Source organism: Cricetulus griseus, assembly GCF_003668045.3.
Source record: "Cricetulus griseus strain 17A/GY chromosome 1 unlocalized genomic scaffold, alternate assembly CriGri-PICRH-1.0 chr1_1, whole genome shotgun sequence".
Lineage (NCBI taxonomy): Eukaryota > Metazoa > Chordata > Mammalia > Rodentia > Cricetidae > Cricetulus > Cricetulus griseus.
The window spans coordinates 260,648,338-260,661,925 of NW_023276807.1; the positions used below are offsets into that span (position 1 = coordinate 260,648,338).

The 13,588-nt window shown below is 33.8% G+C and overlaps 1 long non-coding RNA gene across 1 annotated transcript in view; it reads left to right on the forward strand.

Annotated features, from left to right (window-relative positions):
• LOC103160695 overlaps nt 1-12,928 on the forward strand; it is a 53,650-nt gene extending 40,722 nt beyond the window's left edge. The window contains exon 7 of the long non-coding RNA XR_003480862.2: nt 10,391-12,928. This is a non-coding gene — a long non-coding RNA (uncharacterized LOC103160695). The remainder of the gene's footprint in view (nt 1-10,390) is intronic.
• The last annotated feature ends 660 nt before the right edge of the window (nt 12,929-13,588 follow it).

Consider the following 13,588-nt stretch of genomic DNA (forward strand, 5'->3'; position numbering starts at 1 on the left):
GGGGAGAAGATATTTAAGAAAAAGACATTTGAGAAAAAGACAATCAGAGCAATCTGGGTAGCTCAAAAGCAACATTCATGATCAAACTCTTCTTCTGAATCACATAGTGTTGGCATGATTTGGCTTTCCAAGTATTTCCCCTTAGATGGATCCTGATAACTTAACTATGAGTGCATTATCTAATTATCTGTTTCTATTTTTAAAAACTGTGGATTGTAATGGACATGTTACTATTCATTCTTCCTCCTGATGACAATTACATCATGTCTAGATGGCAGGAAATTTCACTTGACTAGACAAGAGGAATTGATTGTAAGCCAACTGCCCTTGAAAAAATAGCAATTTTTAATTTGATTTGGAAAGAAAAAAGTAAACAAATTTATACTGAAATTGACAAGGAAAGAACTTTGCAATTTCTTGCGAAAGAAGGCACAAGCTTAACAGGGTAGAGCTACAGATTTAACCAGATGCGGGTGATGTGTGTGAACCACTGAAATTCTCTTAGAGCTGGTCGTGGAACCTGAGAAGCAGGCAGAGGAATTCTCAGAGAGAGGATTGGGTATTAATGAGAATGCCATTTTCACATTGTCAGGTAGTCTCAAGAACTGCCTGACAAGTGTTCTAAAGTCCCAGATTCTAGAAACATGAAATGACTTTACTCTTGGGCCTCTTTAGAATTGAAGGGAGTCTCTGATTAAAACACTAATTAGTTTGACTAGAAAGACTGAGTGCCATATCTGAGCCACAACAATTAAATTACATTTAATTGAATATACACCAACCTTAGTGTCTCACATAAAAATAAGGTGAGTGATTAGGATGAGAAGTAATAACACTTTTGTTGTTTTAGTGTTGGGATCTAGGGATTGTGATTTCAACGGAGAAAATATCAAAACAAAGCATCTAAAACCTTAATACACACAGCTATAGTCATCATTCATGTCCTTCTGTGTGACCTTGAAGAAAGATGGCAGTTACACTGAAAACTATGGTCAATAGTTAGGAACTTTTGTGGTGATATAAATGTATATCTCAACTGGAGAATGCTTAAGTTTCCATAGGCAATTGTTCTCTGCACAAGGATATCCTGTCCCTGATTGAAATGAAACATTAAAAGATCAGAGTGGTGTGTTGTTTAATCACTCCTCAAAGATTCTGAATTTATAAAAAGTAAAGGAGTATGTTGCAAAGTAGGCAAATGTCTGCATATTTCCCTCCTTCCTCCTCCATTAGGAGACCTTGACAGAGGGGCTGTAAGATGTGTCCACTAAGTGCTCCAGATAAGGTGATCTCAGGATGAAATCCATTCAGTTGCTAGGCACCAGGGCAGTATATGCAGTAGTTTTGAGCCCTTCACTGAAACTCAAACTAGAGAAGCTATGGAGGGAACCTGGGACTAAACTGCTGCAAGGAACATGACATTGTCTTTTGAAGCTAGGTAGTAGAATTTGTAACTGATGTGATCCTTTTTTTCTTTTTAATAAATACATTGTCTAGGTTTTAGACAGGAATCAGTCTCCTGTTACATTAAACAAACAGGAATTTACTACGCTGACATCTTCCCTGAACTGAGGTTTATTTATAATGTGTTGCAACCTAAGTAAGTAGTTAAGAGAAAGCTGAGTTTATTAATGAGTCAGCCATATGCAAATATGCATATGAGCATCAAAAAGAGATTCAGTTAATGTGTGTGTGTGTGTGTGTGTGTGTGTGTGTGTGTGTGTGTGTGTGTGCTTGTAATAGGAAATCTTTTTTTCTTGTTTAGAATCATAATTTAAAACTTTGTGTTAATATGTGTGTGAATCTCTCTCTGTATGTGTGTGTATATGCAATGTAGTGTATAAACTTGTACTGTTTATACATGTGCCTATATTCACCTGTCTATCCAGGGTTGGAGGAGATAACAGAGTGGGGGCTCTCATACTTTCTAATTATTCCCCTAACATAGAGTCTCACTGAATCTGTTGGCTGTTGATTCAAAGAGAAACTCCTGTCTCTTGACCCAGTGCGCAGAAGAGCTAGGGCATTACAGATGGCAAGCAGAATGTCATGCCCATTATTGGAATTCATATCCTTGTGCTTATATTACTAGTGATTTATTTCTTAGAGCAATTACTGATCACAAAATTTTCTTATGTTCATTTGAGAAATGAGGAAATATGAGAAAATATACTTCTATTTTCTTTTATTATCCACTCAGTAAAATGAAAGGATTTTTTGAGATATCCTCTAAATAATATGATTTTTACCTCCACATTCATCAAGAGTATGTAGGGGATAAAATGGATGACTTTTGTTCTGATCCTTTCCAAACAATATAAGTAATATTGTGTTATATTTAGCACAACTCTGTGATGACAGATAGTCCCTTTACAGCTACTTATAATTATGATAATTTCTACAATATGCTAAATTGAATAGATTTTGAACAAAAACAAAATCTCTGAATTTTTGATAGTTTATTTGCTTTTAAATACTGAAAGTGTCTCATTAATGATCAACCTAGATTTTGACAATATAATCAAATATGATATTGAATTCTTACTTTTAAAAAAGAAATCTGTTTTCCTAAAAAGTAATGCATTTCAAAATGCAAATTCCAGTAAATATAAAATATTGACATAAAAATTGGGTAAATATTATTGTTTGAGAGCTAATTAAAATTTTAGGAAATGCAGTATGACTTGATACTGACTTAAGGAATACACACACATCTACACATATACCACATACACACACAAGAAAGTAAGAAATAGAGAAAGAGACAGAGAGAGAGAGAGAGAGAGAGAGAGAGAGAGGAGAGAGATGAGTTTGTGAAGATGGCCATGATAGTATTAAGGAAAGCCAGGTTTTTCAGAAGTCTTCCTGATTTTACAATATGAAAGTTTTATAAACCCAGCCTAGACATGCAGGCAGGAAAGACATCAATCGGTGCACATCAAATAAAACTGAATAGACCACTTAGAATAAAAAACCACTGACATACTTGCTCTCCCTTGTGATCCTGGTTTCTTCTGACAAATACTCAGAGAAAGCTGTCCTCTTATGATAAATGCCACTTGTGCTTTCACCTTAGTGGGAAACATGTTTTAGACCTTTGTGAAATCTTCATTTCTCACATGTACTTAGAAAATTTCTACTTTTCAATAAGAAGTATTTTGGAAAGGATGTTAAATTATAAACCACAAATCACTTATGCAATGCTGGAAAAGTTAAATTAATATTTGTGGAATAGAGTTTCAGTATGTTAGCCCATTCAGGGCTTGGATTAAATGAAAACCCAATTTGATTATCATTTATCAACTTTAGCTGTGTTCATGTCATTTTGCTAAGTGTCTCCCAACTTTAGAGCCACACATAGACTTATGCCCTAATATTTTCTACAGGAAACACTGAAGTGTGCTACATATTAGTAGTAAATGTGTACTTAATATTGTAAAATATGGCTTCAGATCTATCAGTATTGGTGAAATAAAGCCATAGTCTTTCTTTTTTATTCAAGTTATCTTAAATTTATTCTATATATATTTTCATATTCCAGTTCTTGAAGAAAAACACAAAGAATTAAAATATTTTTAATATCAGGTAAAAATAATCCAGAAGTACATAGATTGATATATGTCATTTTGATATAGTAAGTAGCTTGACAAGGATTTTATTCACTGATGTGTGAAAACATGCCATTAAATTAAATTAAAATATTGTCAATAGAAAGTAATAGTTACATTGAGCATCTGGAATTTTTGAAGAAATCAGTAACTTTCTTGGACTTCAATAGACCAGATTAATAGCCAGTTTTAACAGTAAATTGCAGAATAAAGAAAAAAATCCCCAGCAAACTCCAATTCACTTGTTATCTGCACTCATACAGAGACACACAAATCACTCAAATATGTAAGACATCTAATGATTTTCTGTAGCTGGAACACTTGGCTATTATTCAATTCATGGGACATTAGAGTTAGGAGGAAACCTAAACATTACATCATCTGAGCTTGTCTATTTCTTGCCAAGGTCACAGCATGAAAGCAATTCAATTTGTCTTCCATGTCCTGTGGCCTTCTTTCTAAAACCCTCGGTCCCTTCTATCTGAAAAACCCAGAAAAAAATTTAACAAAAGCACATTTCTAAAATCCCCAGATCATTTTAAGGGATAATGCTTTCTCCTTCTTTCATGTTCCAGAAGCTTGCTATCCGACTTTTGATCCCAAACATATTAAAGGCTTAGCTAAGGGCTCCTTCCAGCACTGAATCATACAAGCAGTGTTTCTCTATTTAGTGTATCAAAAGCCTAGACTGGGCGTATAAACAATGGTGCTTTTGATGAGAGTGCCACTTGCTGGTTTAATACATTTATTATTTGGGAATACATGTGCATTAAATGTAGGAGACATTTGGAAACAATCTTTATTTTCTATTTAAGAATTTTGCATCTCATTGCACAGCAAAGGGAAGCCAAGGAGATGAAGCTTATGCCCTCCAACATCCAGCAGTATATTAAATCCTTCCATGTGTAACACTACAAAACATTTTAATTTCTCTTATATTACTGTGGAATGAAGAAATTGCTTTACAGTAAGAATAGTCTATTTTTATCAAAGTTATTCATTCTTCATTCATTAATTAGCTTAATTGATACATATTTCAGTGCCATCCGAGTAGTTCATACATCTCCGTACAACTTTTATAAGCTCAAATAGCTAAAATAATTCCTGTTGTAAATTGCAAAGTCATGGAATGTAAATGACAGTGTCCATTAATGGAGAAAAAGATGCACAAATCTAAAAATAAACACTCAATGCATCCATTAATTTGGCTTTTCCAAATGCTTATTCCATTTAGTATAGAGAGTTGAATATTGTTTAGAAGGAACTAGGAGACAGGCCATTAGAATAACAGTTTATGGCCAATCTTTATGGATTAAAATTCCAAACCTATAACTTGCTCTTTCTGAGTCCTAAGAAAACATTGCATTAAATCATGTAAAACTTAGACATGATTCTGGCATGTGTTTGATGCTATTCATAATGTAAACTTCTATGGGAAAATTGAATTTCAATTACAGGTACAAGCCGGGCATTGATGGTGCAGGCCTTTAGTCCCAGCACTTGGGAGGCAGAGGCAGAGGTAGGTGGATCTCTGTGAGTTCGAGATGAGCATGGTCTATGAGAGCTAGTTCCAGGGAAGCCAAACCACAGAGAAACCTTGCCTTGAAAAATTAAAAAAACAAAACAAAAACAAAAACAAAACAAAACAAAACAAATCAATTATAGCTACAATTTGCAGGACAAGTGTTTATTACAGCAACAAAGAACATAGCAGGTGACACAGTGGAAAGATTACTTAATTATTAGAAACAGTTGATGAGGACTTACAAAAAGATTTATTTTCTAGCATAGTGTAGAAAAAATTGTGGTTCTAGCCAGTGGTGGTACAAGAATGAGGGAAATAAATGTATACTGTAGTTTTTTGTTTCCTTGTTTTACTTTTGGGTGTTCACTACCCAGCTTCCAGGTAAATACATGGAGACTTATTCTTACTTATAAATGCTTGGCTTTAGCTTGGCTTGCTTCTAGTCAGATTTTCTAAATTACCTCATTTCTCTAATTATGTTTTGCCACTGGTATTTTTAACTTTCTTTATTCTGTGTATTTTTCTTTCTTTCTTACACTATGGCCAGCCATGTCCCTGGGTGGCTTGCCACTGGGACCTCCTTTCTTCCTTTTCCCACTCCTCATTCTTCTCTCTTCTATCAAGACTACTTTTTTTCCTTCTATTTATTATCTCTGTTTTGTAACCCTGGCTATCTGTCTCCTGCCTAGCTATTGGCTCTTCAGCTCTTTATAAGACCAATCAGGTGTTTTAGGCAGGCAAAATAACTCAGATATACAGAGTTAAACAGATATATCACAAAAGAATACAGCACATCTTTGTATCATCAAACAAATATTCCACACCATAAGAATGTAGCATATCTTGAGGCATATTCCACAAACCTAAACTGCAGAACCCGTATTAATGTTAGAGATGATAGGCTCCAATTGCCTTATGATAGTTCTTAGATATGTATATAAATGTTCAGAGTCAGACTTTCTCAACAACACAATTTAAATAAAGTCATATATTATTCCAGGAAAGATGAAGGAAAGGAATAGAGATTATGAAGACAATAGTAGAGAAAGAGCATCAATGATGTTTAATAATATCAAAGAGATATAAGTAAAAATTAAATGCAAAAGTATAACAGCTTCATGAGCAACAAGAGTTCCATGGTGTTAATTGTAAGGAATAGTGGTACAGTTGAACTAGGGTGGAAGTGAATTTCCTTGAGTTGATTTCTAAGAGTCTGGGAATCTCCTCAGTATAGGAGGAGACAGTATAGTTAGTGTTCACACAGATGAAGTAAAGTTATTTGATGAACCTTGAAATATCATTGGGGAATGAGATGCACTGATCTATAAAATGAAAATATAGAATGAACATTTAGCTTTTGTGAATGTGAAATGAAGAGAATGACTTTGCATTTAATAGTTCAAATAGTGAGATGCTTGGGTCACTATGTTTTGTTATTGTTATTTGTGTGAAGAAAAGTTACTTGTAAGTAAAAACATCATCTGACCCTGGACCTTCTCTAACACAGATGGACTTTAGAATTTCAATGATGTGGACAAAGTGACATTCATGTTGCAAGTCTAGAGATAATGTATCATTGGTGCTTTCTTAATATGATTTATTAGCCAGCTCTCTATTGTTCTCTCATCTTTGTGAGGATTATATAAATCATTTTAAAACTCAACAAAAATTAACTTCCACCAACCAAGTTCTTGATGCCATGTGGAACCATGCCAGCACTTCAAGTGGTTTTGTTAGGTAGTTGATCAAATATTAGGAGGCCAAGAGGAAATTAAGATTGGATTTTCTTTCTTCATAATAAGCTTTGGATCTAATATCCTGGGTGAAATGGAAGGTGTCACTATTGTCACTCTTTAAGATTTGAAGAACCATGTGAAAAGGTGAACCTATTAGAACTTTACTGCTTCTCATTAGAAAATTGTGGTTTTCTCCTATTAAAGTATGACTATTTTAGAAATTTAAGAATAAAATATTTATCCCTTTAATATTTCCAACCTATTATCTGTGCAGGTGTTTTGTTGTTCTTTGAAAGAACTGACACAGCCTTTTGTGGTTATGTGTAGCTATCATACTAGAACTCCCAAGAAAGAAGTGGACTGATTTCCATAATTTCAAAGCAGGCCTTGTCTGTATAATAAATTCCAGACAAACCAAGGCTACATAGTAAAATTGTATCTAAAAAACATAATTGATACAGGAGAATCCAGAACACTATGAGTAGTGCTACCTCTGGGTGGGTGATCATGAATTATATAAGAAAGGTCTTCCATGTTCTCTGTCTCACCTTAGCTACCTTGATGCTGAGCTATAAACTATAACTAAGAAGTATATTCTTCCTTCCAGCTGTTTTTGGTTATGGTTTTGTCCCAGCACCAAAAGAAGAAAATTGGAACACTTGCTAAAATACTTTGTGCTTTGTGCTTTATACACTGTGAGTATTATCATAAACTCACAGTTGCTCAACAATTTCACTGTTGAGCATTCTTGACTACTAAGCCAAGGCCCCACTTTCTCTCTTCCTCTTATCTATCTTTTTCCTCTGACCTCTTCCTATGTCTTCATTTTCACTAGATAAAATCAAAATGTGTCATATTTGTTCCTCACTTTCAGACTCCAATAAAGTTTTCCTTGTTTCCTTCTGAGTTTATATATTCTTATTATTTTAACTATGATACTAAGAAGAGAGACAGACAGAAACAGAGAGAGAGAGAGAGAGAGAGAGAGAGAGAGAGAGAGAGAGAGAGAGAGAGAGACAGACAGAGAGTAGGGGATCATAACATTATGTTTTATACATTGTTGAGTGGCTGTGTTTTAAGCTGCAAAGATTTAACTTTGTCAAAATTTCCCCTTTAATGTCTCAGACTCCTGGATCTTGTGAGTATGTTTATCAGTATGGGAAGAGGTTAGCTTCTGAAGGTTCTTTGCTCCATTGAGGTCAAAAGTACCTGGAACTGACAGAAGTTTCAGTAATTGTCATGAGGATGTCCCTGTTGTATGATGGTTCAAGTTAGACCTCTTTGTTCTCCACATATGATTGACCTTTTCTATCATATTGATTGACAAGGTAATTATTGGGGAGGAAGATACAAACAATTGAGTTATAAACAGGACAGGTAAATCAATAATTTGTTTATTTAACAACTGGCAGACAGTCTAATGCATCATTTCTGTTTAGCTGCCACATTGAGCAGCATTGTTTTTATTTCTATAATTATATATCAAAGCTTCAAATTTTGAAAGCAGAATCAAAATCCATACTAAAGAATAAAAAGATCTTATTATATTCCACAATAGATAAATGAATAGATAAATAGATAAATGAACCCAAAACTACTAAGATTATTAAATGACTATGTGCCTATTTGTGAGTTTTAGATGAATGATATGCTGACTATATAAATAACATAATAAGCTTTCAGAATTAATTCACTATCCTAATCTATTTGACCACCAGCTGCTAAAATCATTGAAAGAGTTTACAGAATTTAGTGCTTTCATTGCTACTTTGTTTTAACAGAATAATTAATATTGCTTTGATACATAAGGAAATATATATATAGTGTGTGTGTGTGTGTGTGTGTGTGTGTGTGTGTGTGTGTGTGCATGTTCCTCATGTTTCAAACAGAAGTGGCATCTGTGTTTTGATGGACACTTTCTTAACATATAATGTATGTCATACTTTACTAGCAGTGAAAGTGTTTGGAAAATTACAAAAGTTTTTGAATATTTTACCCATATTAACCAAATTGCAATGAATTAACACTTCTAAATCTTACTAAAATGTTCTTAAGAGTGAAACAAGAGTCTCCTTTAATATCATTCGCTATAGTCCGATTTGAAAATGACATTTTACCACTGTAGAGGTACTTCTTAGGAAAGCTGAAAAATAAATCTGCTTAATCATGAATAAGGCTGCCAGTAGCAGTCTATCAAAGAAGCTGGGATACCGTCATATTGGAAATTAAATTGGCTGTCCTGTGTGTTTTTGCTTCCTACCCTTATTCCTTACACATATTATTAAATTTATCTTTTTTTTAGAAACAGAGGAGAAACACGTTTGAAAAAGCTTCAGACTGAGATGACGAAATTGATATATGTGGGGATTATACACAAGAATACCCACCAATGCACTCATTCTGCAGCGGCTACATTTCTGTGGGGAATACTGCAGGCTGAATATGGTGTTGAGATTTTACTATTGCTTTGCCTTTTTGTTGTCACCCTTTCTAATGCTGTTTACAGATTTTTACTATTTTTTTAAAGATACATTTCTTGTTCTGCCATTCTAATACATTCTAGGGTGAGCAACCACAGAATGACAGGAAGAAGATATTCAGGGGATGTGTTGTCCTTAACAGTACTAGAAATTTCAACCTCCTCCCCTCCCATCTAATGAATCCTTCAGTCAAAGTTAGGATGTAAAGAAATGAAAAGCTGTTCTGTAAAGTTATTGATTTCCCTCATTGAACATGAACATTGGTAGTTCAGGACAATACCTTTCTCTATGCTGTCAGTACATAATGGAGAGGGGTGTTTAAGTAGAAACAGGACCATTGTTGTCACGTGCCCAATAGGACTAACTCCAGTACTTTTAAGATCTTGAAGTTCAGACATTTAACAGCCTACTCTCCATTTAGGTAATTTGGTTCTTATGAAACGAAGATTGGCAGAAAGGAAAGAGAGTGAAGCACTCTATTTATCCAAAGCAAAATAGTTCCTGGACACTAAGTGCACAATCTTCTACCATGTTATTCGGCTAAGACACTTCAATCTAGACACAGAAAGGACCACTTACAGGGGAAAAAAACATAATTGAGACCTTGGCCTTCAAACTGCTTGAGCCCAGAAACCTGTTTGCTTTCTGTGTAATGATAATGGAAAAATAAAAATAAAACAAAAACAAATGTTCCAGTATCATTCAGAGACTGAGTGCTTATACAACACTGAGTTTATCAACATGCACTTAAGATATGTTTTTAACTAGTGATAATAGACTTTTTACACATTTGATTAGTCTAAGATATGAAATAAAAGCAACATGGATTTGCAATTACAATGGATGGACAAATCACTATGAACTGATCTCTCCTGACTCATTCATTCCACTTTTCTATCTCCAGCTATGAAAGTGTCTTTGCTTCTGTTTAAAGAATGAAGAATATTTTAAAGCCTTGTATAGGCTTATTTAACCACTCATTGAAGAGATAAGATTCTTGAACATTCATACTGAGTATTTTTGTTCTGTTTTATTCAACAGGTCACAAGAGAAAGAATTTATATTTTATCTTTAAAAGAAGATAGTGCATTTGATTGGAAGAAAATTCAGAGTTAAACAAGTAAACCTGTAAGTTTCATTGGAAACAGAATGCAGATGTTGGTGCAGTAATAGTACCTGGTGTTTTGCAAATATGGCATCCATTGTGAATCTTTCACTCAAAAGTGCACATGTCACTGCCCTCCTTCAGTCACAGATTCTTCTGCTAAGCTGTCTTATTTCCCTCATTTAAGCAGTGACCTAGTGCACTCCTGCAAGTGTTCCCCATGTGATCTGCTTCCATGTGCATCCATGACCCTTTCTGTTTCAGTACATCTCTCTGAGGTGCCTTGGTATGACCTGGTTCTATTGTAGAAGTGTTACCATTTTCTCTCTTGTCCTTGCAAAAATATTTTACCTGGGATCTAAGTACCACTTTTGTTATGCAAGCAACTTGAGAGTTGTCCAGTAAAACATTCCACTTTGTTGTAAACATAATTCACATTTCACTGCAGCATAAACATTATCTTTTGAAAATACAAACAACAAAACAAAACTACTAAATCAAAACAAGCAAACATGAATTTCTTTGATTGCACAGCTTAAGAGCTTTGTTTGAAAAAAAAATCAAAGAATTACCTGGTAGGGAACTAAAGATCTTGATATAAGATCTCAAATTCTAAACTATCAGAAGTAAAAGTACAGAGGCACTTTGTCTAGACATAGGCAGTAACTGGATAGGTTTCCTATTCCTCAGGATATAATGTCCCACAAATTAAAATGGGACTAATGGGAAAAAAAGGCATCAGTGGAGCAAAGTGAATAGTTCATGTAGATAAGAGAAAAAATACAGAATGGGAGGCTTTAGTATTTGGACAGATAACTAAAATATAAAGAATAAATATCAAAAAATAAGATATCCCTATGACTAAATTATCAACTGACACTGACAGACAATTTGCAAAATAACATGAAGTACAGTTGAGCAATGAAGTAAACTGTCGATGGAAGTAATTTTCACAGTTTGAATATGAAATGTCCATCATTGGCCCACATTTAGGAACACTTGGCCCACAGATGACTTGCTTCAATGGGAGCCTATGGAAACTTCATGTTTTGGAGGCTTGCTAGAAGATACTAATTAATGGGGATGGAGCTTCAGTTCTTTGGACACTCTCGTCCTCTGTTCTTATTCTGTGGATTCTCTGAAAATAGAAAGGAGACCACTCAGGGAAACAAATAGTGTAAACAGGAGGATTGTGGGGAACAGAACTGAGAGGATAAGGGGAAATGGATAATACAAAAAACATTTAATTATACATGTTTGAATTTTTCTTTATGAAATTAAATTAGTGAGGTGTAAAATGAGCATATGCTAAATAATATAATCAATACATACATAAAACTAAGTTTAAAAATATTAATAAAGACAACATTTAGAAAATAATATGCTAATGTAATACTTTGGAAAAACAGTTCTATATTTGCTGGAGTACAAGGGAACTATAATTGTTGTCATGTAACAAGATGACCAAGGGAAACTACTAGGAGCTGACCTTTAATACTACACTATATGTCTTTGAAAGCAATCTCATGTTACATTTTTATCTTTTTACATCTTTATAGAAATGCCCTCAGGAAGTTTGTATTACATGGCTTGTCAATAAAATTACATGACATGATTCAATGTATTTGCATAGTAAGGTCAGAAAATAGAGGTCCAAAGAAATAGCACTATTTAAAACTCTATTTCATGCATCATTTTTAAACCTATGCCAATGACATTGTTATACCAGCATGTGGATAGATCATCCTATGAGTTCATATTAACCAATCAAAGGAAATAAATTGCATTTTAGCATCAATATTTTACTACAGTAAAGTGTAAATAATTATGTTTGATATGACAAGATAATGAATTTTCAAATGATCATTAAGAGGATACCAAATCTCATGTAAATAATTATAAAAATAAGTTCTCAAGTAACCTGAAAATGTAATGTTTCTCACACTTAATCTTTTAATTAATTTTTGTCATCCTATATACAACTTTAAAACTTCTATGATAGCTTTATAAAGAACACTGTGTAGCTTCCATGATGTGGTTATTAAATTATTTTTTGAGAATATGTCACACATGACAAAAAAGCAATGGTTTATCAAAGGAAGAAACATTTTGCATAATATTTAAAACTGTCGTTTAAAATATAATCTTTTATGTATACCTCTATATGCTATAGTGGGAATGTGAATAGAGAAAAGGATTCTAATCCATTTTCTGAAGTTTCTGAATATTTCTAGAAGTTACAATGTTCGCTGGTGTTATATTACATTGTCAGAAACATTACATTATCAGAAATTACATTTTAAGTCTCAGCTTCTCAACAGCTGAAAAATAAACTCATGCTAATAATAAATGTCATTGTATAATGGATAGAAAACTTCCTGTAATACAACATGATGCATTATTGAAAACTCCCTAATTTCAAATTGAATTACTTTGGTAAAATATTTATTAAATATTGCTAAGTACTGTATTCTCCTCCCCTGTTTGACTTTTGCATGAAATTTTTCCAATCAAATGGGACCAAGAAAAAAAGCTGGTGTAGCAATCCTAATATCTAACAAATTAGACTTCAAACTAAAATCAGTTAAAAGAGATGAAGGACATTTCATACTCGTCACAGGAAAAGTCCATCAAGATGAAGTATCAATCTTGAACATCTATGCCCCAAATACAAAGGCACCCACATTTGTAAAAGAAATATTATTAAAGCTCAAACCAAACATAAAACCACACACACTTATAGTAGGAGATTTCAACACCCTGCTTTCATGACTAGACAAGACCACCAGACAGAAACTTAACACAGAAACAAAGGATCTGACAGAAGTTATGACCCAACTGGATTTAACAGATATCTATAGAACATTCCATCCAAACACACAAAAATATACCTTCTTCTCAGCACCACATGGAACCTTCTTTAAAATCGACCACATAGTTGGCAACAAAGCAAACCTCCACAGATACAAAAGAATTGAAATAAGCCCCTGTATCTTATAAGATCACCATGCTTTAAAGCTAGAATTAAACAACAATACAAATTGCAGAAAACCTACAAACTCGTGGAAATTGAATAACACCCAATTGCACCATTCCTGGGTTGAAGAAGAAATAAAAAAAGAAATTAAAGACTT